Genomic DNA, 24,227 nt, shown 5'->3' on the forward strand with positions numbered 1-24,227 from the left:
AAAGATGTGTTACAGTTAGAGGTTATGTTGTGTATTGTTGCTCCAGAATGATTAGTGCATATTTTACTCATAGAATTTCCTGAAGAGGTAGGTCTGAACTGGAAGTAGTTCATGATGCTGCTTATGACTATGGGAATTGAGTTCCACCGTTTTGAGCCTAGGTAGCAAACTCCTGCCATGTAGATGAACTTGTATAGTACGTTTTAGCAGTTGAGCAGGTAAAGTAGTAGGTAACCTCTGGTTCCTGGGTTGCATTTCTTGGTGATAGTTTGATCATGTCTAGCATGTAGTCTGGTGACATGCCAAACAGTAGTTTGAAGATGATTGTGCTGGTTTTGAAAAATAGTCTGTCCTTGATCGGGATCCAGTGTAGCATTATGAGTAATGGGGTTGCTTTATCATATTTCGACTTTTTGAATATCAATCTCGCTGCTGTGTTTTGGATGGTCTGCAACGATCGTAGTAGGTTTTCTTTGCAGCCTACATATGCTGCATTACAGATGGAATGACTGTCTGGGGAAATAGTCTCTGATTCTTCTGTTTCCATAGTGTTTTGAAGCTTTTTGACATAATTGCAGCAACTTCATCTTCAAGGGTCAGATGTTTGTTGAGGATGATTCCGGGTATTTTTATTTGTGTTTTGATTGTGTAAGATTGTTGATGAATATGCATGAACTTGATTTGCGTACACTTCCTCCATTATATACAAATCTCTTTCATGCATACTCAGTGTGGATATCCTGAAAACCTGACTAGCAAGGGGTACTCCAGGACTGGACTTGGGAAATACTGCTCTAGACCAAAGAATATAGAATTCCATCTGTGTGGTATGGCTAATGTATTGTGGGCTATTCTGTCTTTGCTGGTGCTTTGGAACAAAAAACAGGAAGTTTGTTGTTGAAGCTGGATGCAGAGATCTGTCTGTTTTCCATCTTTTTGAAGAGTTTCATATTAATATTGTATTTAATATATGAGGCTGGAACACATGACTAAGTTTGCCAAATAATTCTGGTCTCCTGGTATGTAAATTATGCTTAAAAAGACTTCTGTGACCTCATCCTGATCCCATTTTCTGTCTGTCTCCTGACATAGGGATAGAAACCCTGTACCTCCATTTGGTTTTCTGTCTGAACTAAGACAGACTTCCCTAGAAGATGTGCCACAAAGGTGTTGAGGCATTTTATATTGCCCTTTGTTTCTGTTGATATATGCGATGTTGCTTCCTTTTTGTAGGCCAGATGACCAGAGTGCATCTTGAATCAAGATCTACTCCTCATCCTGTGCCAAAGATCTCTGCATTGAGGATGCACTGATGATGACACTGGTGGATTAGAAGTCCTTTCAGAAGATTACAATGAGCAACCCACCAGTGGGGAGAACAAAGAATATAATGACAATGGATTTTTTTGAGAGAGAGGGTGGTGGATTGGTTTCTTTTGCATTTCAGCTCCCACTGCACTCGTCTCATGTGGAGATGAGCAAATGGTCCTACATTTATTTATAGTAGGTTCAGGGCAAGTTTCATTCAGGTACAGTAGGTATTTCTCTATCCCCAGAGGGCTTAGAGTTTAAGTTTGTGTCTGAAGCAATGGAGGATCTAAGATCACAAGGAGTGTCAGTGGATTTAAACCCTGGCTTCTCTTATTCTCAGCCCACTGCTCTAACAATGTAATGTGACCAAGTTTTTTTCATGTAAAATTTTAACACTCCGCTGGTGGCAGAGGTGACTTTCCTAAAAGAATTTAACAAATCAGTTTGTTGGAGCTTCCAAGGATTTTGATATTTTCATAGTCTGACCATAAGTTCTTAGATTTTATTAGCTGAGGTGAGGAAAGTTAATGTGATGGAGGAGACATTTTTGGGCAAGAGGCTTTATAGATGCAGATATTCAGGAATGATCTGCAGCATAAATTTTGAAGAGGAGGGTAGAGTTCAAGAGGTTGGGATTTGGGTTTGATTGTGTTAGTAGAGGATAAGGTGTTTTTGGCAATTATGAATATTGTATCCTCTCCCCCCAAGGGAAACAAGAGCAGAAAAAAAGATGTTAAACTTAGGTTTAATGTTGCTACTCAAGAAATGAGGAGGGTTTTGCATAGACAGGAACAGAAATGGCATAAAACAAAAGATAGGTTAGATAGGCTTAGGTGGCATAAGGCAGCAAATCAGTATGGTTATGTGTTTGTACAGGTAAAGAAATATTTTTACTCTTGGTGGATGGAAGCAGCAACTAGTAGACCGAAAGAGTTGTGTAAGATAGTTGAGTTCTTGTTACGTAGGTAGACCTAGGAACTAAATTGATACCTGCTTGTTCAAATGTGGAGAAATTTGAGTGTGTGAAATAAGAAGGTGTTTGGTTTAAGACAAATATGTTTGGTAAGATAGTTTAGAAAAACAATAGTATGATTGTGTGGAAATAATCCTGTCCACATATTTAAAGAAAGGTGTACCATATACAATGTGGTATTAACAGGTACAGGGGAAATAACCTTGTATGCTCAATGTTTATCCTTCTTATCAAGTGCTCACTAATGACATGCTATTTAATATCAGCCTCAGATCAGATAACTTGGTAATGTACACACAACTGAGATGGCTCACCTGGGCCATGGATAAGAGATCACACTGTAAACTTATACTCAGAATGCCTTGACAATGCATCTTTTTACTAAACTAAAACTCAGCCAACATACACTTTTTGAAGGAATTTTATACTTGCATGTATTCAAACTGCAAATATGTCTTCTCAATCAAAACCGTTGAATATCAGAAAGGCTCTTCAAGCTTTGCTCTGTTGTAGAACTGAATTGAAATATGAGCAGAAAAGTGCTTGTTTGTCTACCTAGTCTGCCTACTTATGCCTGCTTATTATGCATTCACAAGTCTTGCTATGTGATCTTCTTTCTTCCTCCTGCTACTGTGGTTCCTTTGTGTCTCTTCTGTGTATGCTTGAACTTTTTTTTAGTTCTTTTCACCTTTTTGAAACTATTCCAAGTTGTTAACCACCCACTCAGCGGAAAACTATTTCTATTTTCCAACATTCCTTTTGAGCTCTCCTGTAACTTCATATGATGACCCCTTTGTCATTGATCTTTTCAGTCTATAGATACTTTTTGGTATTTTATTGAAACCTGGTAAATATCTGAATTTTTATATATATCCCATTTTCCTTCCTTCCTTCAAGCGAGGCCATCTGATTTGCTATTAGTATCATCCATTATCCTTTCCTATAATGTTTTTGGTCTCGTGCATTATACCAATGGTTTATTGTTCTCATATCTCACACTAACATTATCAACTTTTGTCTCACCTAGAATGTAAACCGCACTGAACCCTGAAAAGGGGATATTAGCTGTGTACAAGAATTGATTTGATTTGCTCTGTTTTAGTCACCTTCTGTATGGCTTATGCTGTGGGTCATGCACCATTTTACTGCTCCTCCTTTGAATCACCTATACCTTGTCAATACCATTTTGTAACATTGATTAGTAGAACCAAAAACAATACTCAAGATGAGGGTCTCACTAGAGACCTGTAGAAGGGTAATATTACAAGATTAAATGTCACTTTTTTATTAGTGATTTATGTTTTTGTGCCCAATTGTACATTATTAGCATTAGAAACTGCTTTGTCTCACATACCAGGTTTTCTTTTTTCTTTTGAGACTGCTAGATCTTCATTGGAGGGGGGGGGGGGGGGGGATAGTGCTGAGAAGGTCCAGGGGTGGAGTTTTCAGTTACCTAGATATCAGACTGAATGTCGTTGCTAACCAGGTAATTAGCCAGATAAAGTTAGGACATCAAAAAGACTCTCTTAGCTGTATCTTTGTAGTTATCCAGTTAGCAGACTGGCTATCACTGGTATCTAGATGCTGGTGACCAGTTGATACCTGAATATTTGTTGCTGGTATCCAGTTATCGACTGGTTCTAAATATCCAGATTTAAATTTAAACATTGTGGCCAGTGTTTTCATGAAACACTGATCACACAGTTTTGATAACATGGGGTCTGTTTTTATTTAGTTGTTGAAAAGTCTGCTAAGATATCTGATAAAATAACCATGACTTAACTAGGTTAGGTTAGATGAAGGGATGTAAAATAGGGTGAAAATCCACAGGTAGTTGTGAATTAAAGCTCTTGGCACACATTCCAGTCTTAGTTCTAATTCAACTGGAAGTCCAAAGGGGCAGGGGGAAACTAGCCCTCCTTGCTCCTAAAAAAAAGCATTCATCAGAATTTAAGTAATATATACACCATGCGTCTACTGTTAACAAAAAAAATGTTGAGATTCTGTGTAATGTATTTCAGACCTAAGATCATAGTTGTATCAATAGGTTAAATGCCATGTAGGCTGCCAGAAATGTCTGAAATGCCCAAAGAGAGTATTGGATCATTGATTAGCCATGCAAGATGTTCGCATTGAGGTAGAAATTTTGATCTGTTTTCACCATTTTTTATTTTATTTTTTGTTACATTTGTACCCCGCGCTTTCCCACTCATGGCAGGCTCAATGCAGCTTACATATTGTATACAGGTACTTATTTGTACCTGGGGCAATGGAGGGTTAAGTGACTTGCCCAGAGTCACAAGGAGCTGCCTGTGCCTGAAGTGGGAATCGAACTCAGTTCCTCAGTTCCCCAGGACCAAAGTCCACCACCCTAACCACTAGGCCAGGAATATATTTGATGCCAAATTTGTTAAGCACAATTTTATTACATCCCATCAGTCCCAGCCACTATGGAATTTGATTTGCGCCTTTTAAGATTGCTTGACTTGAGCCAGCAACATGTATTGGTGAAGTTTTTATATTTAGAATGTAGTGGATTAGCATTCGATTGAACTAGCTTTATCCATATGTCTTTCATATGAAGAGGGTTCAGTTATAGTGGATAAGTTTAAACCTAATTGCTGTAGCTGTCCAGGGAATTGATAGCAACCAAAGTAGCTGTTCAATTCTGCTATTTCTTCAAAATTGCTTTCTGTTTGAGATAACTGCATTAAACAGATATCTGATACAAATATTCCATGCCTTGGGATGGGTATACTTTGAGTGGTTTATTTTTATTGTTTTAACATGTTATTGAAATTAGCACAGGGTAATTAAAATATTGACATAATTTTCAAAACCATCTATGTTTAAATACGTATTTATGTATATTAATTGGCTGTCTGAAAATTGTCTTCCTTCAATATGGCCAAAGGTATATATTGTTAACTGGATTTAAAGAAGGGATCTGGGTTTGTGCATTTTGGATGAGCTCATAAAATAACATGCTTAGATTGTACTTTCAAGTCTGCGCTCAAAAAAACATGTGCAAATATCTATGGCAGTGATTCCCAAACTGTTATTTGTATGGTGCCACCCCTAAAATGTATTCCACATTATCTCAAACAAGTTCAAGTTCAATGCCGCTCACATTATAACAGATCCAAAACTGACATTTGTTGTTGATTATATAGAACAAGTAGATACAGATAAAATATTTCATACACCAAGGAATCCCACTCTCTTCCTCTCCTCCTCCGTGTCCTCCCCCATGACATAAGCAGCTCCTTATCTACAGGTAGGCACCCCACCCGTCCCCCGGGCCTACTGTATTGATAGTGGTCTAGAGGGGGCAGTAGCAGTCCCCTGACTCTCTTTCCCATGTTGGCTCTGCTGAGAAAATGACTGCCAGGACTCTCATGGCAGTCTTGGCAGATATTTTAAGATTGTTCCTATCCGTGCTGGCTCCAATCTGCAGTGCTTCTAACCATGTTGGCTCCGATCTCAAAATAGCTACTGGGACTTCCAGCAACAGTCTTGCAAAACTGCTATGGGAGGTTTCAGCAGTCATTTTCTCAGCTGAGTCAGCGTGGCTAAGACTGACTGACGCTGAACCCTTGAAGAGAGTTTGCGGAATCCAGTTTGGGAATCACTGGTCTATGGGTACTTGCAAATGTCAAAACAAAAGTACATGTGTTTCTTTTTGAAAATTGATGCAAAGTGTGGATGTCTAGAGGATTTTTTTTTTTTTTGGGGGGGGGGGGGGGCAATTTTCAAACTAACCATATTGAAGCAAAGTTGACTGTATTATGTTATTTCGTGGTTTGTCTTCTGGACCCTTTTCTGTTTTTTAGGAATTGAGTCTCTTGTAGCCTTTGGCTGATATGCTGTTTGCAGGATGCTCATAGACGCAAATACACTAATGATTTTCTGAAGAATGAATGCAGTTGTAGGCAAGCATAAGAAGCTAAAAATGTATGCAGAACTGGATGGATGCCAAGGTAGTGACTTGAGAAGAGGGATTATATGATCATAACATTGTTAATAGTAGATTAGTTGTGCCTCTGAATTTGTAGAGCGTAGAGAATGACACGAAGACAAAAGTCTGACCCCATCCCCACCCTGTCATCTCAAACTCATACTCCATCCCCACCCTGTCCCACAAGCTGTACCTCCGCCCCTGCATGTTTTGCAGTTTTATGTATTATGCACGGGCTTTTGTAGGCCTATAACCAATTCAAAACCAAAATAAGCAGAGTAATACTGTCTATATATTAAAAAATGATAGGGGGAAAAAGTCTCAACAAGTGCAGCAATTGTTTAAGCATGAAACCTATTGCACGCACAACAAGTCATCATAGACTGAAAAAAAACCCCAATCAGCAAAAACTGAATTTTCAGCGGTGTGTTATTAGTTCCCCTTTGTTCCGCGTTTTGGCTCCCTGAAGAAGAATCTCGAAACGGGACCATCTGATTCCAAACGCGAGCAGGAACAGATTGGGACATATACTACATAAAGAAGATAAGTGGTTTTTTGTTGTTTTTACACGCAAGTTGGCTGGTGAGTTTTGCACTAGAATGTTTTGGGTTATTAAAGCAGCATTTGAAAAAATTAAAAAAAAAAGATTTTTGCTGATTGGGTTTTTTTTTCAATCTATGATGACTTGTGCGTGCAATAGGTTTCATGCTTAAACAATTGCTGCACTTGTTGAGACTTTTTCCCCTTATCATTTTTTTGATATATAGACAGTATTACTCTGCTTATTTTGGTTTTGATTTTTCAATAGCATTAGCAGTAGTGTGGATCGGACTTTACTTTTCTATAACCAATTCAACCATAGAAAAACATTACATGTAAATTTTAAAATTTTAATCAAAATGCTGTTATGATTTAATCCATGGATGAATAATAAGTCATCAACAATCTCAGGATTCAGTATTTATTTGATTTGATATACTGCTTCTAGTTCTTCATTCTTCCACAGTAGAGAATGACACAGGTACAAAGTTTGTCCCCCAAAGCTTTAATCCCACCTCTACCCAATAGTAATTCCATTAAAATATTACTGTTATTGCAGATGTACCGCAGTTTAACACATGTCCCCATGCCCATGTCATTCTCTAGTGAAGAGGTCTCATTCTGTAGTACACCTGTGAGGTCCAGGATGCAGTAGTCTAGGCAGATAGTGATGAGAATCAGAATAAGGGTTTTAGTAGTATGATCAGAAAAGAAGGGATAAACTAAGGAGATGATATAGGGAGGTGAATGAACCTTCTTAGCAGTGTTGTGGATATGATCAGAGACTGAAAGGAGTTGAAGGGGACCCCATGATTACAGGCTGAGAGGGCAGGTAAAATTTTGTTATTTCAGTGATCAAGAAAGGGGAAAGAAGTCATTTTTCTCATGTTGAGCTTGAGGCATTGTTTAGCTTGAGGTAATATTGGATAGGTAAGCTGAGGTTTGAGATTTGATTTTCAGTGAGAAAGAGGTAGATCTGGGAGTCCCCTTGACAATTAGAAATTCATAATTACTGGAATCCTCATCTTTCAAAGGACCACATATATATATGTAGGACAGAACAGTTTGCTAGCAGTTTAGGAGAAGCTTATAGATGTTCCTGTTTGGAGAGACAGCCTTTTTGGTGACAAGGTGGAGGAGGTGACAGACTTCATCAAGAAATAGTCTGAAAACACCTTGGCCCACTCCTGGCTCAGCCTTTACTTCCAGGAGATATTCAGGCAGAGGACAGTGGAGGACCTACTTCCTCTCAAAAGCATACTTCTTTTTTTCTCACCCCTCTCAACCTTATCAGAGTAATCAGGACTCTTGCTCCTGTCCTCGGCAGCAGAGGGCCCAAAGTCCCAAATGGCTCCCTAATCAAAGAAGGGGGCAAGTTATGATTGAGCAAACCTGGAAAAAATGCCCAATGGTAAGGGCCACCTACAGCTAAGTCGTTACTTCCTTTCTTCGCCCCTCCCTGCGCTCGGGTCCGATACCTCTCACCCTCTGCCTGTCCTACAAAGACCACAGCAGAGAAAACTGAAAGCTGCCCCTTTCTGACCGGTGGGTCCTTTCTTATTCCAGGTCTCACCCACAGGACGTTGCATCAGAGAGGCATGACCCGACAGAGTAAACGCTCTGCTGATTAGAGAGGGGCAGCTTTCAGCGTTCTCTGCTGAGGCTTTTGGAGGACCAGCGGACAAATGAGAGGTGCCAGGCATGGAGGGGGAGGGGAGGAGGAGATGGAGAAGCAAAGACGCACGTGCGCACACACACACACATATATATATATCTTGGACCAGGGAGGGAGGGAGAGGGACTCACACTCAAAATTACACTCACTGGACTAGGGAGGGAGGGAGAGAGAGACACACACTCTAGATCAACAAGGTGGGAGGAGTGAAGAGAGAGAGAGAGAGACACACACACACTGGACCAAAGAAGAAGGGAGAGAAAAAAAGAGATGCTGGACCATGGAGGGGGAGACGTCAGGGCTGGGGGTTGCAGGAAGAAGGAATGTGAAGAGAAAGTGGATGTGGGGAGGGAGAGCGACACAGAGGGGAAAGCTGGACATAGTAAGATAGGGACACAGACGAGATAATGAACATGAGGGGTGGATAGGTACAGTGACACAGAGGGAAGACATTGGACAGGATGGATAGGGATGCAGAGGAAAGATGGATAATGGACATATGGAGGTAAGAAATGTCAAAGGGGCAGGAGATCCCGGAAAGCGTGAAGAAAAAACAGAGAAAAGCAGGAAACATTGGGACCAAACCAATGCTGAGACAACAAAGGTAGAAAAAATATTTTTTGTTCCTGAATTTATTAATTGTGATATGTCAGTTTTGGGAAATTGCATTTCAATTTTCAGTACTGTGATAGGTTTCCTTTTTGCAGGGTTTGTTTACCAGAGCTCTGAAAAGAAGTCTTCTCCCCAACCCCCTTCCCTACTTCCCACCACCTTGGAAGAGATGGTGTTATAGGAAGACCATCTCATTTTTTCCGCTTGGGGCCCATTCAGTCCTAGCTGTGCCACTGGAGCAAACTTTTGACTGGCTCCAAAATAACATAGCTACAATTCCTATAGCTGTTCTGGGTGCCTTTCTATTAGATGGAAAGCTGAATTTTTTCCAAGAAAGATTGACCCCTTGTAACCTCAGACTGGTGGGTTTAAAAAATAGTCCAGCCAGTCTAGTCATAAAGATTCCTTCCAAATTTCTCACTGAGAGTTTCAAAGTTAAGTTTTCAGCAGGAATTGCTAACTGAGGAACTATCTTCCCTTTTGCAGGCCAGTGCAATTGAACCCATTTCACTTTGGGGAAAAAGGGAAAGGATTTTTTCCAAGTACTTCTTGGGGGGGGGGGGGGGGGGGGGGTCATTCTGTCCTAGACCTAAGGGCCTTGAACAAATATCTGGCAAAACAAAGGTTCAGTCTGGTTTCCTTAGGTACCCTACTCGTAATGATTCAGGAACAAGACTGGCTATGCTCTCTGAACTTGAAGGATGTCTTTATCCACATACAGATACATCCCAGTGAAAGGAAGTATCTGAGATTTCAAGTAGAGAGACACCACTACTAGTATTGTGTTCTGTCATTTGGGTTTTGCATCAGCACTCAGTTTTCACAGAATGTCTAGCAGTAGTTACAGCATTGCTGTGCAGATTGGGAGTACACATGTTTCCATACTTGGATGTCTGGTTGGTCAAGAGGAGAGAATGACACGGGTGCAAAGTTTGTCCCCATCTCTACGGACTCTTTCACTGTCCCCACCCCATCAAGCTCTGTCTGATCCTATCTGCAGAAGCCTTGAATATGCTATAGAACTGTCATTTTATAAATCACAACCAATACAGGACAAAGATAAAAAAAACAACAACTGCTACGTAGAAAATTCATGCTAACAGAATACCTCGGTCACACACACACAGAACACAAATTCCAAATACATAATAGCTGACCAAAAATGATAAACATATATTAAACCAAAATCCCAAGAAGCCACACCAAATAAATAGAAAGAGATGCATTTCCTCCTATACTGTGCGAAATATAAAGATTACAAATGCCAGTGATGGTATTAGGGGAGTACAACTAGGACAACTGCCCCCCTGGGCAGAGAGAGCCCTAAGCTTGTTGGAAGCTGAAGAAGGCACGGCTTGGTAGTGGGTGTCTGGGTCCCCTCCCAGATTTCTTCCCTGGGCCCTAGCCACGTTTAACACCAGCTCTGGCAAGATACACATTTCAAGTCTGACATTCTAATCACAAAATAGAAAATACAATATTTTTCTACCTTTTGTTGTCTGGTCATTTTATTTTTCAAATCATGTTGGCCCCAGGTTCTGGTTTCTGTTTCCTTCTGTCTTCTCACTCACCAGGGTCTCCTGCCCATTTGACATTTCTTCTTTTCCTATGCTCACCATCCATGTTTCCCCATGTTCAGCATCTGCCTTCTCTGTGTCCCCTATATGTCCCGTGTGTCCATCTCCCCGCATTCATCACCACCACTCTATGTCCCTATCACGTCCCCCAGAGTCCAGCCATCACTCCTCTGTGTCCCTATGCCCTCCAAGTCAGCATTTCCCTTCTATATTCCTATTCTTCCCCATGTCTAGCATCGTCCCTCACTGTCCATATACCCCCTCCCATCTCTGGCATTGCCTCCACTTTGTCCACATGCATCATCTCACCCTCCCTTCCTTCCTTCCCTCCCCTCCAGCGCTGCTTCTGTTCCCTTCAGCTCCAGCCCTCGCCCTGTCCCATTCAGCTCAAGCCCTCCCTCTAGTGTTGCCCCTGTCCTCTTCAGCTTCCTCTCTCCCTCCCTCCAGCGCTGCCTCTGTCCTTTTCAGCTCCAACACTCCCTCCCTTTCTCCAGCTGTGCCTCTGTCCTCTTCAGCTCCTTCTCTTCCTTTAGTGCTGCCTCTGTCCCCTTCAGCCCTAGCCCTCCCTCCAGTGCTGTCTCTGTCCCCTTCAGTTCCAGCCCTCCCTCTAGTGCTGCCCCTGTCCCCTTCATCTTCCTCCTTACCTCTCTCCAGTGCTGCCTCTGTCTCCTTCAGCTCCAGCCCTCCCTCTCTTGCACTAGTTCTGCCTCTGTCCCCTTCAGCTCCATCCCTTCCTCCATTGTTGCCCCTGTCCCCTTCAGCTCCAGCCCTCCCTCCCTCCTGCTCTGCCTTTGATTCCTTCTGCTCCAGCCCTTCCTTTGGATCTGCCTCTATCCCCTTCAGCTCCTTCGCTTGTTCCTTTCCTCCCGCCTCTATCCCCTTTAGCTCCTTTGCTCCTTCCTTTCCTCCCACACTGCCTCTGTCTCCTTCAGCTCCTTTTCTCCCTTCCTTCCTTCAGCTTTTGGGGCTACCCTCCTCTCTCCTGCTTGCAAGAGCTTCTGGGAACTGTAGTTCAGGGATTAGCTGCTTCTCTGTGGGGCCCCGAGTGCTAGCTTTGTCACAATATGTAACATCTTTGCTTTACCATTCACTATGAATTATAATGTTCTATTACGTATTGTGTTAACATTATAAATAGTATACCATGCCATACTTTGTATTGTTTTTGAATATTTTTACTGCTGTAATTGTCTGTTGCTCATGTTTGATTAATTCTTACTGTACACCACCTTGGGTGAATTCCTTCAAAAAGGCGGTAGATAAATCCTAATAATAATAAATAAATAAATTTAGACTCCCAGTCTCATAAGGTCCTCTTGTAATTTTTCACAATCCTCCTGCGATTTAACAACTTTGAATAACTTTGTGTCATCAGCAAATTTAATTACCTCACTAGTTACTCCCATCTCTAGGTCATTTATAAATATGTTAAAAAGCAGCAGTCCCAGCACAGTCCCCTGGGGAACCCTCTAACTACCCTTCTCCATTGAGAATACTGACCATTTAACCTTACTCTCTGTTTTCTATCTTTTAACCAGTTTTTAATCCACAGTAGAAAACTACCTGCTATCCCATGACTCTCCAATTTCCTCTGGAGTCTTTCATGAAGTACTTTGTCAAACACCTTCTGAAAATCCAGATACACAATATCAACCGGCTCACCTTTTTCCATGTTTGTTCACCCCTTCAAAAAAAATGTAGTAGATTAGTGAGGCAAGATTTCCCTTCACTAAATCCATGTTATCCATGCTTTTGAATATGCTCTGTAATTTTGTTCTTTATAATAGCTCTACCATTTTGCCCGGCACCGACGTCAGACTCACCGGTCTATAATTTCCCGGATCTCCCCTGGAACCTTTTTAAAAAATCGGCGTTACATTGGCCACCTTTCAATCTTCTGGTACCATGCTTGACTTTAAGGATAAATTACATATTACTAACAATAGCTCCGCAAGCTCATTTTTCAGTTCTGTCAATACTCTGGGATGGATACCATCCAGTCCAGGAGATTTGTTACTCTTCAGTTTGTAGAACTGCCCCATTACGTCCTCCAGGTTTACAGAGAATTTATTGTTTCTCCGACTCGTCAGCTTCGAATACCATTTCTGGCACCGGTGTCCCACCCAAATCTTCCTCAGTGAAGACCGAAGCAAAGAATTCATTTAATCTCTCCACTACGGCTTTGTCTTCCCTGATCGCCACTCAAGGAGCCTGGTCCTTTTGGGAAACAGGTCTTCAGATCAACCTCCTGGAATTACGAGCGGTCTGGAATGCTCCCAAGGCTTTCAGAGATCGACTGTCTAACCAAATCATCTTGGTTTAAACAGACAATCAGGTTGCAATGTATTACACCATCAAGCAGGGAGGCACCGGATCTCGCCCTCTGTGTCAGGAAGCTGTTCAGATGTGGCTTTGGGCATGCCATCAGGGCATGTATCTTAAAGCCACTTATCTGGCAGGTCTAAACATCTTGCTCAGCCTGTCGGCCAGACTGTTAATGCAACCTCATGAGTGGTCACTGAACATGAACATAGTTCGCAAGATCTTCCGAGCGTGGGGCACCCCCTCTGTGGATCGTTTTGCAACTCAACTCAATCACAAGGCCCCTCAGTTCTGTTCCAGGCTTCAGGCAAATGACAGACTAGTGTCAGATGCCTTTCTCCTGCATTGGGGGACAGGCCTTCTGTATGCATATCCTCCCATATCTCTAGTAGGGAAGACTTTGCTGAAACTCAAGCAAGACTGCGGAACCATGATCCTGATTGCATCCTTCTGGCCTCATCACATTTAATTCCCCTTCTTCTGGAGTTTTCTTTGAGGAACTGTGGAGATTGGAGTGTTTTCCAACCCTCAGAACGAGGGGTCGCTTCTACATCCCCAACCTCTGGTCTCTGGCTCTCACGGCCTGGATGTTGAGACCTTAGAATTTGCCTCCAACAATCCACTGCCTTTTCTAGTGGCAGATCCAGAAAAGCAGAAGGAAAAGCCTTAAATAGGGATTGGAAAGTAACTGTATCATGGTATGGGAACTGACGATGGGAACCAGGAGCTGAAGGGGTCCCAGTTAACGAGGAATGTCCTAAAGTACTAGAAAGCTGGAAGGACACAAGGAAATGGTCAGTCCAGGGAAGACTAAGAGAGGAGAAATGCGAGAGGGCCGGATGAGAAGTATGTTGAAGCAGAACCATGTCAAGGGTATGCCCAGCGATATGCATCGGAAAAGTAATTAATTGGGTGAGACCTGTGTCATCCATAAAAGCCTAGAAGGAAGAAACCCTAGATGGGGAGGCGTGTTAATGTGAATATTAAAGTCTCCCATAAGAACAGAGTCAGAGAAATTAGTAGCACCATCAGCCAATGTTTGAAGGAAAGAACCCCAATCAGATTTGGGAAGGGAAGGGGGGACAGTAAGATATAGAGTAAATTTGAGAGGAGCCACAATCTTACCAGCCTGTAAGTCAACAGAAGTTGGACTAAGGAGGGGGACCTGGACACAGAAAAAGAAGAAAGGCAGCAAAGGGCCAAACCCCCAACCTTCTTGGAAGAATGAGCAACACATAAAGCAGTGTAATCAGAGGGAAGACATTTATAAAGATAGGATTCTTCACCATCCTGAAGCCAGGTCTCAGTGAGACAAAATAATCTGAAATGAGAGGAAGACAGCAGGTCAGCAAGCAACGTGACATTTGAATGGAGAGACAGACAGTTAAGGAGACCCAGCGAAAGAGAAACGGTGCCAGGGAGCTTAACAGACAGAAGGGAAGTAGTGGGACATTGGACCAAGAACTGAGAGGAGGGTCTTACTTGTGGAATTTTCAAAGGTCGTCTAGATGTTATAACAGGAACTGACTGAACAGTAGTGCAGAGCAGGGAGAGATGAGGGGTATTGATATGAGTCAAAAAGAGAGGAGAACGTAAGAAGAGGAACAAGGAAAGGGAGAGCCACTGAGTTCGCCCCAAGGAACTTGCCTAAGGAGCAAGACTTGCTCGTTTGGTGCACGCCCACGGAGCAAAATGCCAAGACAGCTTGGTAATATTGGGGAACTTAGAAAGGTTCATCATCAATTACCTTTGTCTGCAAGTGGATTAGATTAATTTAAAATATCATAGCTAAGTCTGGTTTTTGACATTATTTCTATCTTCATTCATCAGTGGTGACCATTATTATTTACTTGTCAGCACAGATCTTTTAGCTGCTGGTAGGAAAGAATACCCAGACCTACTGTATTGTATCATATTCTTTATTACAGTATAGGAATGGCCCCCAGTGTTCTGATAAATCAGCACTGTTTGTATATTGACATTTTCTTAATGGGAAACTAATGAGAACCCTTCCTTCACTTTTCTTTGTACTAGCTGAATCCTTGAATTACTTTGCCAAGACCAAAAGGGTGCATGCAGTTAAGAGAGCTGTTTCATTTTTTTCTTTTTTTTTGTGTTGTTCATAGGCAACAGCCATGGTCTTCAGAGGGATTTTCTATCCTATTCTACATAGCTAGTGATGTGTACTATCCAAGAGCAACATTTGCTCCCCGTTTGAGAGGGCGAATTCATCATCTTCTCTTAGCCAGAGGAAGCTACCATTATGTACAACAACATAACAAGAAGGAAAACTTAAGATCGTATTCTATTCTCTAGTATTTATACACTGCTAAATTCCAACTGGTCCAAAGTAGTAATAATATCTCATTAAAGATTAAATACACACAGTAAATGATGGCAGATAGATACCCGCACGGCCTGCCACAACCACACCCACCACTCTGTGCTGTCCACAACCCATGCTTAAACACTGGTTGGCAAATCTCCACCATGACAACCACTTAGAAGCAGCCAAACATGATGGAGTCTTGGTTAGAACTATATATCACCCCAAGTATTGCTGACAGTATTCAACTTAACAGTGTCTGCCCCTCCCCCGTAACTGCACAGCATCCTCATTCGCAGCACATGAGAATAAAGTGATCTATAATACCAGAGTTGTCAAAGTTTCACCTGTCTTTTGCCATTTGTGGGACACAGGCCGTAGAAGTCTATCCGGCATCAGCTTTAGTTCCCCTATGCTGGATTTGGTGAATCTTCTTCAGTCTTTTGCCATTTGCAGAACACAGACCATAGATATCTGTCCAGCTTCGGCCTTAGTTCCTACTACTCTGGCCCAATATAACACCTCTATAGCTCAGTTTGATTTACCATATCATTTCAGTATAATTCATAGCCTGGTATCATAGCATCCTAATGGTTTATTCTTCTTTTACCAGGTTTCTGTTGCCTGTTATGTCTGTTTTCATTTAGTGCCACGTTTTTTAATTCTACAACCTTAGGGCCCTGTATACTAAGCCGCCCTATAGGCGCACTATTGTTTTTAGTGAGTTCTAATGCTAGAGACACCCATAGGAACATATGGTGTCTCTAGCGTTTAGCTTGAGCTCATTTTAGGGCACGCTAAAAATGCTAGCATACCTTAGTAAACAGGGCCCTTAGTTTTTAAACTTCAGGTATTTACATATAGACAATTAAAAGTATGTTTATTTGTATTCACAACCTGCTTAGCATTTGATAGTGGTAAATTGCATTCATTTATATCACTCTGCTCTTTATTAAAATACACCTGGGCCACTTCAGCCTTTATGACAACTTCTCTGCTGGGATGTTATAATGCCCTTGTTTTGCCAATATTCTTTGAAAGTATCTCAGTCTGTCATGAGCTCTTGAACGACTGTTGGCTTTCACTCATGTGCTGTTTTAAAAAACTATACTATCTTATATTTAAAAGTAGCAGCTAGGAGAGCCAAATAGGGAGGAAATAAAGAACAATGATCAGCAATGTTATTTTTTTTTCCAAAGTGGAGGATAACATCTCTAAAAATGTTTATTGCATTCCTATTATTCTCATTAGCTGTTGGGTATTTTAAAGAATCATTTGGGAAATTCTCTCTGCTAGGGTCTGGCTGGGGACTTAGAGATTAGTTTACAGGGTTTGATGAACAGGAAGTTCAGGAAAAGATCAACTTCTATATAAGCTATACTTGCCCTCTCTTGTAACTTATGTCAGTAGGATGAAATTTATATTAAAGAAAATTGGATTACATGTTTCAGAATACATAGTTACAAGCTAGATCATATGCATTTTCTCCATAAATTATTCATACAGATATTTTTTTCTCTAGGAAAGTGAAACATTGCTGTTCTAAACCAAATTGATCTTTATTTATATTGATGTTTTCTTTTATCTGTAGCACCATAGACTTTACAGTTTGCTACTATATATCAAAATTTAGCACAACAGTAGATATAAACTCTGTATAAATTTGTGGCTCTTGTGACGTCCCAAAATGTAATAGATGTTGGCAGATAAGGACCATTTATTCCATCTAGTATGTCTTTTTGACTTTTTTTTATTTTTGCTGCAGCTAAGAATATCTCCCGGCTATCAGACTTACAGGTTTGAGCAGCAGTAGATCACTTCTTGTCACTTTTAGCCAGGAAGCATTGCCAAATGATTCTACTATCTCTACTAGAAAATTTGCCATTTCTCCCTTAGTATATCTAAGAATGTACCAGTGCCCTGCCATTGCTACCTATTAGTTGGCCATGCATCTGGCACAGTTGTACCACTACTGAACAAGTCAGCTTTGCCATCTTCACTTTTTTGGCTGCCTGTTATTCTGGGTAGATGAATATGTTTCTAGACCTTGTCCAAAAGCCAGGCTTCTTCCCTTCCTTCCCTCAATCCTGTTAATTGTATTGTAATGTTCCCACATTATTTTTCTCCGTCTCTAATCAGATGGTGGATGATCCTTCATGGTGCTTGTTTGTCAGCTCCTGACCTAGTTTATTCTAGGTGTCAGTTGAGCAGGAGGTTAATGTTGGATGAAATTCCTCATTTTCTTGTTTGAAGTTCCTAACTGAGGGACAGATGCACAAAATTCCCCAGAAACATCTGCCTTTGTTGAGATCCTCGGTAAAATATACTGATTTGAAAATAGCGAGTGATTCTCAAAGGGAATTGCATACAGATGAGTTACTCATAAAAACAGCAAGCAGCTCATAGGGGAAAGCCAGTCTCTTAAGTGGCGCATGTGCAGAAGTCAGTCTCTAAGCTTGGCTGAACAATGTGTGCTACATACTGCTTTCATACAGGCATACAACCCGCTTATATGAAAGCCGTGTATATGGCAGACTAACTACAGAAACTAGAAAAAAAGCAAACAAACGGAAGAAAGGGAATTGATCCACTAATGCTACTGCATTGCCAACCTGAGGGGAAAGCAAATCGGAGAACTGATTGGCTACAGGAGGTCAGAGAACTCACTCCTGATTGGCTGCAGGAGGTTGGGTGGGAGAAAACATCATTTGTATTGACGTGAAGTAGTATGACCATAAAACTAAAAAGGTTCTGAATTGCATTATTTTAGAGGAATTCAGAGGTTTTTGCGCAAGATGGAGCTGTGCTGAGATCACATTGTTTAAAGTTAAAGGGCAGAATAAAAAAATGCGATGTGTATGCAGGCTGATAAGCAGCTCGGCCATGCCTAATATCATCGTTCACTGTGGATAACTCAAGATTGCAGTCCCTGAACTTGGCTTGCTTCCATCTCTCTTGCTTTGTGTGGGTTTTTTTTTTCCTGTCGGGCGGTGACATTTCTTAGAATCCCGCCCCTCCCAACTCCCCACATTCATGTTGGCTTGCAGTGTTCTAGGGGTGAGCTTGTGAAATGAGGAGAGCCGCTGGAGCACAGGTGTAGCTAGACCTTGATTTGGGGGAGGGGGCTTAAGCACAAAGTGGGGGGCACATTTTGCCCTGCCTCCCCACTATTCTTCCCCCACCGCAACCCCACATACCTGGGCTGTCGAGGATCCCTGTCTCACCAAGAGAAGCCTTCCTGTGGTGATACTCGGTGCCACATTGTCTGCCCTGCTTTCCCGCCCTCGCTTGCATGCTCTGGTTTTGTAAAATTGAGCATGTGCAAAGCTTGTGCATGCTCCATTATATTAAAACCATTTATTCACATAAGGGAGGGGGGAAGCAGGGCAGGCAGCGCAGTGATGAATATCACCTCAGGAAAGCTTCTGCTGGCTGGGCTTGGGGACCTCCACCAGCCAAACCAGCAGACTTTGGGGGCCCAAACCCAAATTGGGGGGTAAGCCCCCAAGGCTATGCCATTGTACTGGGGAATGGTTGGTACACCACCTACTTCTTTTAGCTCTGGTACCAGAGCCCCTGAAAGCAGATTGACCTGATGGGAAGCTGTGGTAAGTCTTTCTCAATATTTCTGAGGTAACAGAGGGGAGCCAGACGCAACACAGTGATCCTTGTGTTGTGTGTGACCAGTTTTGTCATAGTGGGGCAAATGGAGGCAAAAACACAATTCTGTGTCCGACAGCTGCTAGAAAACAATGATATGAAATCCAGTGTTTGGCCAGGTAAATTGATCACTTATATTTTGAGACTGTTTTGTTGTAAAGAAATATATTTATGATCCACCTTACGGGAGGCTGGGGCACAGATCAGTCTAAAGTAATGCAGGTGGTGCTTACAACAGCTCCTGAAATCCCTTAAAAGTTTCTTCATTAAAGGCAAAGGCTGCATTCTGTGCATTGCTTGTAATGCACATTTGAATGCCAAACAGCTCATTTAAATATATTATCATAGATTCCTGTTGTCTGCTGCATTGCACAGTAAAAAGCCTGCAGAGCCCTTAGCTGTTAGCTCATTTGCACACAATTTCTTTCCTAAGGAGGGGAAGCCAGTGCAGAGCTGCCAAGCGTTATGCGTGGCTGCTCAACTTTTTTTTTTTTTTTTTTGAGTACGGGTGAAGGACGTCCAAGTGTTAGGCGCCTTCGCTACCTGCGACGGGCAGTTGAGGACGTCCAAAAATGTGGATGTTTCTGTGAGAAGGACGTCCATCCCTTTGCTATGCCTCCGACACCCCCTTTATTTATTTATATGGATTTTGGATCACAAGTAGCAGCAGTGGGATTTGAACTGGCCACCTCTGGATTGCAAGACCAATGCGCTAACCACTAGGCCACTCCTCCAGTCTACTCCACTCCCTTGAAATTTGGCCGTCCCTGTGTGTGTGTGTGTGGGGGGGGGGGGGGGGGGGGGGGGGAGGCAGTTCAGGACGTCCAAAATGTTTGAAAGAAGGATGTCCACGCCTTTGCTATGTCTCCGCTGACACACACACACACACACACACACACACACACACACACACCTCCCCCCCCCCCCCCCCCCCCCCCCCCCCAGGGACCTGCATACTGCTTGCGATGGACCTGAGTATGATATTTGAGGCTGGCAAAAAAAGTTTTTAAAATTGTTTTTTTTTTTCAAGGTGGGAGGGGGTTAGTCACCACTGGGGGAGTCAGGGGAGGTCATCCCCGATTCCCTCCGATGGTCATCTGGTCAGTTCAGGCACCTTTTTGAGGCTTGGTTGTAAGAAAAAATGGACCAAGTAAAGTCGCTCAAGTGCTCGTCAGGGATGCCCTTCTTTTTTCCATTATCGCTCGAGGACGCCCATCTGTTAGGCATGCCCCAGTCCCACCTTCGCTACGCCTCCGACTCGCCCCCGGGAACTTTGGTCATCCCCGCGATGGGAAGCAGTTGGAGACGCCCAAAATCGGCTTTCGATTATGCTGATTTGGGCGACCCTGAGAGAAGGACGCCCGTCTCCCAATTTGTGTCGAAAGATGGGCGCCCTTCTCTTTTGAAAATAAGCCTGTTAGTTTAGTAGTTTTGCAAGTCTACCATATTGCACAGATGACCTCTTTATTTGTATCTGCAGTTTACTGTTTGGCATATCTCTCTCTTTCTCTCTGCGACAAGGAAGCATTAGCCATCAGGGTTATATGTCTTCCAGTCCATGAATATGGGACATCTTATTATGTACCCAATGGGTTCTCCTTGTTTTTTCTATCTATGTATCCCTATTCTTGTGGACTGTTTCATGACCTCCTTTTTTCTACACCTTCGGTTTTCATAGTTATACATAGCATTCTATGTCAATAAATCACTCTCTAGCCATTTCTTCATTCCTTACTGACCACCTTCTTTGTTCTAGACATGAATTCATCAACATCTATGGCGCTTCCGTAAGGGTTACTGTGTTACCTTCATGGATTTTTTTTCCCTTGTGCTTAGGGTTTTTCCCCTTGGAAGATCCAAGCATGGAACCTTCATTGGTTCCATCATGTCTGGCTCACTCTCTGTACTAGTACTTTCTCCGAGGACAAGCAGGCTGCTTGTTCTCACGACTGGGTGACGTCCGCGGCAGCCCCCACCAACCGGAAAGAAGCTTCGCGGGACGGTCGGCACGCAGGGCACGCCCACCGCGCATGCGCGGCCGTCTTCCCGCCCGTGCGCGACCGCTCCCGCCAGTTCCTTTTTTTCCGCGCCTGGAGAGAGTCGTGTTTTGCGCTCTCTCTGTTCAGCCGCCGGATCGTTCGATCGCGTATACGCTGATCGTGCTTTTTTCTAACTTTGTTTATCGGTTTTAGTTACCGCCCGGTTTCCTTTAAAAAAAAAAAAAAGAAACCCTGCGCGTGTGGGACACGCGCTCCCTTTTTTCCCCTCGCTTCCAGCGGGGACGCCACATTGCGGCCTAGTGGCCGCTCGGTCGTTTGTTTTCGTGGTGTGATTTTAGCCACCATTGACGACTTTGACTTCGCCGACGCGATTTTTCCGTCGATGTCCTCGAAGGTCCCGAGTGGATTTAAAAAGTGTGGTCGCTGCGGCCGGCCGATCTCGCAGACCGACACCCACGCTTGGTGCCTCCAGTGCCTCGGGCCGGAGCACAATCTCAAGTCGTGTTCCTTGTGTCTCGGTCTCCGGAAACGGACTCAGGTTGCGAGGCAAGTTCTGCGGGACCGTCTTTTTGGAACTTGCGCCGGCCCCTCGACGTCGACCTCGAAGGCATCGGTATCGACGCCCGGCCCTTCGGTACCGGTATCGATGCCCGAGACATCGGCACCGATGGCAGCGACCCCAGGAGAACAGGTCCCGTCGGCCCGCCGGTCTTCCGGTGAGAGTGGGGGTGAGAGGCCGCGTGGGCAGTCGGCCCCGGTCACGCCCTCAGCTCGTGGGCCGCGGGACCGAACCCTGTCTGACCCGGTACCTCGAGACCGAGGGGGATCGACCTCCTCCTCCTCCATGCCCTCCGGCGCCGGTGACGTGCATCGGAAGAAAGACAAGAAGCGTCGTCACCGGTCGCCTTCGGTGCATCCCGATGTCGGAGAGGAGACGCCGCCGAAGCGTCATCGTCGTGAGGAGAGGTCTCCGTCGGTTGTGGAGGTACCGACGCGTCGGGGTTCCGGCACCTCGGTGCCGTCTCCTGGACCCCAGCAGCTTCCGGCACCGACACCCTTACCGGCCCCACCGCCTTTCCCGGCAGCGGGCCTGGACGAGTGCCTCAGAGCCATCCTTCCGGGGATCCTGGAAGGGCTGATGCGCCAGGCTGTGCCGGCGCCGGGGGTGCTTGCGCCCTCGGCGCCGATGACTGTGGCGCCGGCGAGCTCTAGCCCGGTGCCGGGGCTGTCGACACCGCCGCCGCTTGCGGTGCCGGTCTCGACCGCCACGCAGGTGGAGTCCCCGTCGACGTCGATGGAGGGAGCTCCGTCCCCGCCGGCGCGGGAGTCCACCGCTCGACGACACCGAGACCTCGGTGCCTCGATGTCGAGCCGGGCCCGGTACAGGACTCAGCTACATGAGCTAATGTCCGATACCGAGGATGAGGACTCGTGGGGGGAAGAGGAGGACCCTAGATATTTCTCCTCAGAGGAGTCTACGGGCCTTCCCTCGGACCCCACGCCTTCACCGGAGAGGAAGCTCTCACCTCCTGAGAGTCTCTCCTTTGCCTCCTTTGTGCGGGATATGTCTATCAGCATTCCCTTCCCCGTGGTCTCTGTGGAAGAGCCGAGGGCCGAGATGCTCGAGGTCCTCGACTATCCATCACCACCTAGAGAGTCCTCCACGGTGCCGCTGCACAATGTCCTGAAGGAGACGCTGCTCCGGAACTGGGTGCGACCATTAACTAACCCCACCATTCCCAAGAAAGCAGAGTCCCAGTACAGGATCCACTCTGACCCAGAGCTCATGCGGCCCCAATTGCCCCATGACTCAGCGGTCGTGGATTCTGCTCTCAAGAGGGCACGGAGTTCGAGGGATACCGCCTCGGCGCCCCCGGGGCGGGAGTCTCGCACTCTGGACTCGTTTGGGAGGAAGGCCTACCAATCCTCCATGCTCGTGACCCGCATCCAGTCATACCTGCTCTATATGAGCATCCACATGCGGACCAATGTGCAACAGCTGGCGGACCTGGTCGAGAAGCTGCCGCCGGAGCAGTCCAGGCCTTATCAGGAGGTGGTCAGGCAGCTGAAGGCGTGCAGAAAGTTCCTGTCCAGGGGTATTTTTGACACCTGTGACGTGGCATCTCGTGCTGCGGCCCAAGGTATAGTGATGCGCAGGCTCTCATGGCTGCGTGCCTCTGACCTGGACAACCGCACCCAGCAGAGACTGGCTGACGTCCCTTGCCGGGGGGATAACATTTTTGGTGAGAAGGTCGAGCAGATGGTGGACCAACTGCATCAGCGGGAAACCGCTCTCGACAAGCTCTCCCACCGGGCGCCTTCAGCATCCACCTCCACAGGTGGACGTTTTTCCCGGGCCCGGCAGGCTGCACCCTATTCTTTTGCGAAGCGTAGGTACAACCAGCCGGCCCGAAGGCCTCGTCAGGCACAGGGACAGCCCCAGCGCGCTCGTTCTCGTCAACAGCGTGCGCCTAAGCAGCCCCCTGCGCCTCCACAGCAAAAGCCGGGGACGGACTTTTGACTGGATCCACGGGAACATAGCCGCCCTACAAGTGTCCGTACCGGACGATCTGCCGGTCGGAGGGAGGTTAAAATTCTTTCACCAAAGGTGGCCTCTCATAACCTCCGACCAGTGGGTTCTCCAAATAGTGCGGTGCGGATACGCCCTGAATTTGGCCTCCCTGCCTCCAAATTGTCCCCCGGGAGCTCAGTCTTTCAGCTCCCATCACAAGCAGGTACTTGCAGAGGAACTCTCCGCCCTTCTCAGCGCCAATGCGGTCGAGCCCGTACCACCCGGGCAGGAAGGGCAGGGATTCTATTCCAGGTACTTCCTTGTGGAAAAGAAAACAGGGGGGATGCGTCCCATCCTAGACCTGAGAGGCCTGAACAAATTCCTGGTCAAAGAAAAGTTCAGGATGCTTTCCTTGGGCACCCTTCTGCCAATGATTCAGAAAAACGATTGGCTATGTTCCCTGGATTTAAAGGACGCATATACTCACATACCGATACTGCCAGCTCACAGACAGTATCTCAGATTCCGCCTGGGCGCACGGCACTTTCAGTATTGTGTGCTGCCCTTTGGGCTCGCCTCTGCCCCACGAGTGTTTACCAAGTGCCTCGTGGTGGTAGCGGCCTACCTACGCAAGCTGGGAGTGCACGTGTTCCCATATCTCGACGATTGGCTGGTCAAGAACACCTCGGAGGCAGGAGCCCTCCGGTCCATGCAGTGCACTATTCAACTTCTGGAGCTGCTGGGGTTTGTGATAAATTACC

The 24,227-nt window shown here is 44.9% G+C and overlaps 1 protein-coding gene across 6 annotated transcripts in view; it reads left to right on the plus strand.

The window, feature by feature from the left end:
* Nucleotides 1-24,227, plus strand: part of GPHN (gephyrin) — a 907,672-nt gene that overhangs the window by 43,266 nt on the left and 840,179 nt on the right. The window lies entirely within an intron of this gene.

Source organism: Microcaecilia unicolor, chromosome 9 (genome assembly GCF_901765095.1).
Source record: "Microcaecilia unicolor chromosome 9, aMicUni1.1, whole genome shotgun sequence".
Taxonomy (NCBI): domain Eukaryota; kingdom Metazoa; phylum Chordata; class Amphibia; order Gymnophiona; family Siphonopidae; genus Microcaecilia; species Microcaecilia unicolor.